This window comes from Lolium rigidum, chromosome 4 (genome assembly GCF_022539505.1).
Source record: "Lolium rigidum isolate FL_2022 chromosome 4, APGP_CSIRO_Lrig_0.1, whole genome shotgun sequence".
Lineage (NCBI taxonomy): Eukaryota > Viridiplantae > Streptophyta > Magnoliopsida > Poales > Poaceae > Lolium > Lolium rigidum.
Genome location: NC_061511.1, coordinates 193,730,813 through 193,737,696, shown reverse-complemented (window position 1 = coordinate 193,737,696; position 6,884 = coordinate 193,730,813).

Below are 6,884 nucleotides of genomic sequence, written 5' to 3'. Positions count from 1 at the left end.
CCCTTTGCCCTTGTTGTCGGAGGCCATGGTGCTCCTAGACTGAAAACAGATCCTGGCAGAAACAGCTCGAAACAAAACACGTCGAGAAAACGATATACGGACCTCCGAGGGGTCCGGAGATTTTATAATAAAAACTTTCGGAACAAACGGAAAGTACCGGATCGAACCGAGTCGGAAAGGAGCGACGAGGCGGCCGGACCATAGGTCGGCGCGGGCCCGAGTCGAGCCGCGCCGGCCTGTGGTGGCACGCCCTCGTGCGTCCTTTCCACTCCGTTTCGAACTCGTAATTTTTCATATTTTCCAAAAACAACAAAAATAATGTTCGGAAAGTAAATCGCGAACTTTTCATTACCAGATCGTTACCTACTCAAAGTCGAGTTCGCGGATTTGTCAATTTGTCCTTTGATGAAAGCTTCCGGTGTTTCCACTCGAATAATATCAACATCAACATTATAAGAATCACCCGAGATATAATGCTTGAGTCTTTGTCCATTCACCACTTGCGTAGCATTGCCTTGGAGAGAGCTAATTTTAATTGCTCCCGAACGATACACCTCCTCAACAACATATGGTCCTTCCCATTTCGAGAGTAATTTCCCCGCAAAGAATCCGAGACGAGACCGATACAATAGGACTTTATCCCCACTATTAAACTCTCTTTTGATGATCCTTCTATCATGCCATTTTTTAACTTTTTCTTTAAAGAGTTTAGCATTTTCATAAGCTTCACTTCTCCATTCATCTAGAGAACTTAATTGTAGCAACCTCTTATCACCGGCAAGTTTAGGATCTTTATTTAATTCTCTAACGGCCCGATAAGCTTTGTGTTCTAGTTCTAAAGGTAAATGACAAGCTTTTCCGTAAACCATTTTATAAGGTGACATTCCCATGGGGTTTTTATAAGCGGTTCTATAAGCCCATAGTGCGTCTTTCAATTTACTAGCCCAATTATTTCTAGATTTATTAACGGTTTTCTGCAAGATAGATTTAATTTCTCTATTTGATAGTTCTACTTGACCACTACTTTGAGGGTGATAAGCGGAAGCAATTCTATGATTAATACCATACTTAGCAAGAGTTTTTCTAAAACCTCCATGAATAAAATGAGAACCTCCATGAGTCATAATATATCTAGGTACTCCAAATCTAGGAAAAATAATATCTAAAAGCATTTTTAAAGAGGTCTCACCATCAGCACTTTTTGTAGGTATGGCTTCCACCCATTTAGTAACATAATCAACAGCAACAAGTATATGAGTGTTACCTTTTGAAGAGGGAAAAGGTCCCATGAAGTCAAATCCCCAACAATCAAACGGTTCAATAACAAGAGTATAATTCATAGGCATTTCATTGCGTCCGGAGATATTACCAACCCTTTGACATTCATCACAAGATAAAATAAACTTCCTTGCATCTTTGAAGAGAGTTGGCCAATAAAAACCTGATTGTAGAACCTTTTGCGCGGTTCTATCTCCGGCGTGATGTCCTCCATAAGCACTGCCATGACATTTACTCAATATCTCTTGTTGTTCATATTCGGGAACACATCTTCGCATAATACCATCCACTCCTTCTTTATATAAGTGTGGGTCATCCCGAAATAATGCCTCAAGTCATAAAAGAATTTCCTCCTCTGCTTGAGCTGAAAAGGTTGGAGGCAAGTACTTGGAAACAATAAAGTTAGCATAATCAGCATACCAAGGACTGTCTCGCGAGCTCACCTTTATTACAGCCAATTGTTCATTTGGAAAACTATCATTAACGAGAACAGGATCATAAGCAATATTTTCCAATCTAGACAAATTATCGAGCAACAGGATTATCGAGCACCTTTCCTATCTACAATATGTAAATCAAATTCTTGCAAAAGAAGTACCCATCTAATAAGCCTCGGCTTAGCATCTTTCTTTGTCATAAGGTATCTAATTGCAGCATGATCAGTATGAATTGTAACTTTTGAATCAACAATATAAGATCTAAATTTATCACAAGCAAAGACTACGACTAACAATTCTTTTTCGATAGTAGCATAATTTCTTTGAGCAGACATCAAGAGTCTTGCTAGCATAGTGAATAACATTTAATTTTTTATCTACTCGCTGTCCAAGAACAGCGCCTACAGCAAAATCACTAGCATCACACATAATTTCAAAAGGTAAATTCCAATCGGGAGGTTCAACTATAGGAGCGAGTTGTTAAGGCTTTCTTTAGAGTTTCAAAAGCTTCCTTACAATCATCATCAAAAACAAAAGGTACATCTTTTTGAAGAAGATTAGTAAGAGGCTTTGAAATCTTGGAGAAATCTTTAATAAATCTCCTATAAAACCCAAGCATGACCAAGAACACTACGAATACCTTTAACATCCCTTGGATAGGGCATCTTCTCAATAGCTTCAACTTTAGCTCTATCAACTTCGATACCTCTCTCGGAAATTTTATGTCCCAATACAATTCCTTCATTAACCATAAAGTGACATTTCTCCCAATTAAGAACAAGGTTAGTTTCTTCACATCTCTGCAAAACTTTATCAAGGTTTCGCAAGCAACTATCAAAAGAATTCCCGTAGACAGAAAAATCATCCATGAATACCTCTACAATACTCTCGCAAAAGCCATGAAAAATAGCAGACATGCATCTTTGAAAAGTAGCAGGTGCATTACATAAACCAAAAGGCATACGCCTATAAGCATAAGTTCCATAGGGACAAGTAAAGGTGGTTTTCTCTTGATCTTTAGCTTTAACAGCAATTTGTGAAAACCCATAATAACCATCAAGAAAGCAAAAATGAGTATTTTTAGATAACCTTTCTAGCATTTGATCAATAAATGGTAAAGGGTAATGATCCTTCTTAGTAACTTTATTAGCTTTTCGATAATCAATGCACATTCTATACCCTACAACTACTCTTTGAGGTATGAGCTCATCATTATCATTAGGCACAACAGTCATTCCTCCTTTCTTAGGAACGCAATGCACAGGACTAACCCATCTACTATCAGCAATAGGATATATAATACCGGCTTCAAGAAGTCGTAATACCTCATTTCTTACCACATCCTTCATCTTGGGAATTAGACGACGCTCGAGGTTCAACAACGAGGCTTCGCATCATCTTCCATATTAATGGCGTGTTGGCAAATAGAGGGAGAAATCCCCTTCAAGTCATCAAGAGTATAGCCAATAGCACCTCGGTGTTTCTTCAATATTTGCAATAATCTTTCTTCTTCAAACTATGTAAGCTTAGAACTAATAATAACAGGATATATTTTCTTATCATCAATATGAGCATATTTAAGATTATCAGGCAAGGCTTTAAATCAAAAACAGGATCTTCCTTTGGTGGCGGTGTTGTACCCAAGTCTTCCACCGGTAAATCATGCTTGAGAATAGGTTGGCGAAGAAAAATCTCCTCAAGCTCATCTCTTTCTTTCCTAAAAACTTCACTCTCGCTATCCTCCAAATGTTGCTTGCAAAGGATTGTTAGGAACAAGAACAATAGATGCACACTTGCTCCATTTTAAAATCATTACTAGGCAAATCAGCTTTATAAGGAGTTTTAGTAAATTTAGAGAAGTTAAACTCATAGGATTCGCCAGCAAATTTAGTCAAAATTTTCTCTTTCTTGCAATCTATAATAGCTCCACACGTATTTAGAAAAGGTCTACCAAAAATGATAGGACAATAATCGCTAGCAGCAGAACCAAGTACCAAAAAGTCAGCAGGATATTTAATCTTACCACACAGAACTTCCACATCTAGAACAATACCAATTGGAGAAATAGTTTCTCTATTAGCCAGCTGAATAACCACATCAATATCTTCAAGTTCACAAGAATCAATTTCGTGCATAATCTCCGTGTAAAGCTCATAAGGTATAGCACTAACACTTGCACCAATATCACATAAACCATAATAGCAATGATCACCAATTTTAACAGATAGCATAGGAACACTAGCTTGTTTAGGTTCATTAGGATGTGAAACAATATTAGAAGCATCTTCACAGAAAATAATATGACCATCCTCTACATTTTCAGTCACAAGATCTTTAACTATTGCAATAGCAGGTTCAACTTTTATTTGTTCTTCAGGTTCTCTAGGTTTCTTTTCACTTTTATGAACGCACTATTTATAACAGAGTACTCTTTCATTTTAGCAGGAAAAGGAGTTTTTTCAATATAAGCTTCAGGAATAACACGATCAGCAGTTTCAATTACAACACACTTATTAATAGATGAATCAATTCTATCTTTGTATGGTTCATGATACTTATCAAAATTCTTCTTAGGCAATTCATAATGAGAGGCAAAAGCTTTATAAAGGTTTGCAGCAACTTGAGAATCAAGACCATATGTAGCACTCATATTACGAAATGTATCGAGTATCCATAAAAGCTTCAATGTATTTATAATCATAAATTATACCCGATTCTCTATCTTTGTCGTTCTCCCAACCTTCGGTATTTTCTTGGATCCGATCAAGAAGGTCCCTTTTAAACTCTTCTTTGTTGCGTGTAAATGATCCGAGAACAAGAAGTATCCAGCAAGGTCTTGTCTTGAAAAGAAAGTCTCGCATAGAAATTATCAATAATAACATTACCGGGAAGCTCATGAATGGGGCATTTGAGCATTAAAGACTTCAATCTCCCCCAAGCTTGGGCAATACTCTCTCCATCATGAGGCCAGAAATTATATATGCGGTTCCGATCTTTGTGAATTTCACTTGGAGGATAAAATTTGGAATAAAATAAAGGCACAATGTCCTCCCAATCAAGAGAATCACCATTCTTCGACAATTTATACCAATGCGCCGCTTTACCAGACAACGATATAGAGAATAGCTTCTTCCTAACTTCATTCATAGCAATACCTGCACATTTGAATAACCCGCATAATTCATGCAAAAACAATAAATGATCACCAGGATGGACGGTTCCATCCCCTTCATAGCGGTTATCCATAACATGTTCAATAATTTTCGTAGGTATTTTATATGGTATTACTTCCTCACCGGCGCCTCATCCACTACCGTTGCGGTAGTAGTAGATTTCCCAAATAGAAATTGAAGAGAAGATCTCTCCATAATGACTTATAGCAGCGACAGAAATAAAATCAGCACAAACGATAAAGGTTTTCCTTACCAATTCCACTTACCAATAGCGCTTCACTCCCCGGCAACGGCGCCGGAAAATAGTCTTGATGACCCACAAGTATAGGGGGTGTATCGTAGTATCTTCGATAAGTAAGAATGTCGATCCCAACGAGGAGCGAGAAGGTGTTGACGAGCAGTTTTGATGAAGGATTCACTTGTAAATGCTCACGAGACAAGTATTCGGGGGTTTTGATGTAACGGATGAATAAAGTACAAGTAAGTAAAATGCGAGAGAAATAATTGCAGCGAGTGGCCCAATCCTTTTTAGCACAAAGGACAAGCCGGTTTGTTTACTTATAATGACCAAACGTTCTCGAGGACACACGGGATTTTAGTCTAGTGCTTTCGCTACATACAGCCGATTAATCTTCATTGTTTTGATAAGTGTTGTGTGGGTGAACCTGTGCTAATGTACCGCCCTTCCTAGGGCTAATACATACTTGTGATTATACCCCTTGCAAGCATCCGCAACTACAAGAAAGTAATTAAGATAAATCTAACCACAGCCTTAAACTCTGAGATCCTGCGATCCCTCCTGCATCGATATACCAACGGGAGTTTAGGTTTCTGTCACTCCGGCAACCCCGCAATTGGCAAACGAGTACAAGATGCATTCCCCTAGGCCCATAAATGGTGAAGTGTCGTGTAGTCGACGTTCACACGACACCACTAGAAGAATAACACCACAACTTAAATATCATAACATTGAATATTACTCAACCATAATTCACTACTAGCATTTAGACTTCACCCATGTCCTCAAGAACTAAACGAACTACTCACGAGACATCATATGGAACATGATCAGAGGTGATATGATGATGAATAACAATCTGAACATAGACCTTGGTTCAATGGTTTCACTCAATAGCATCAACAACAAGTAGAAATCGAGTATCGGGAGAGTTTCCCCTATCAAACAATCAAGATCAAACCCAAATTGCTACAGCGGTGACGATGTCCAGCGGTGGAGATGGCGGTGATGATGGTGGAGATGATGATGATGGTGATGGAGATGATGTCCAGCTCGATGGCGGTGACGATGGCGTGCGATTTCCCCCTCCGGGAGGGAATTTCCCGGCGGATTCCTGCCCGCCGGAGAGCTCTTTCTCTCTCGGTGTTCTCCGCCCCGCGAGAGGCGGCTGTAACCCTTCGTGAGGATTCCTCCGTGGCTTAGGTCTTCGGGACGAAGGGTTTCGCGAAGAAAAGGAGGCGAAAGAGGCCGAGGGGGCTCCACACCACATGGTGGCGCGGCCGAGCCATGGGCCGCGCCACCCTATGGTGTGGGCCCACCCCGGGTCCAGGCTGGCTCCCCCTTCGGCTTCCTCCGTCATCCGGAAAAATAGGATTTTCCGTAAAACTTCCTTCCACGAGTTGATCTTCCGAAATATTGCATCCGACGGTGCTTTTTCCAGCGAGAATCCCGGCTCCGGTGCTCGATCTCCAAATAATCATGAAACATGCAAAATAGATGAAATAACATAAGTATTGTGTCCCAATATGAAATATATCAATGAATAACAGCAAATTATGATATAAAATAGTGATGCAATTTGGACGTATCAACGCACATACTAGAACCAATCATATTAATCAAAACGAAAATAAAATAAAAACATCACAGATACTTTTTCAATTCAGAAAAAGAAATATAGAGTTAATTAGAAAATTTTCTTCTACGAGCTCAAGAAATTGGACATACCAGTTGATACTGAACTGGCTCCTGTTTTCC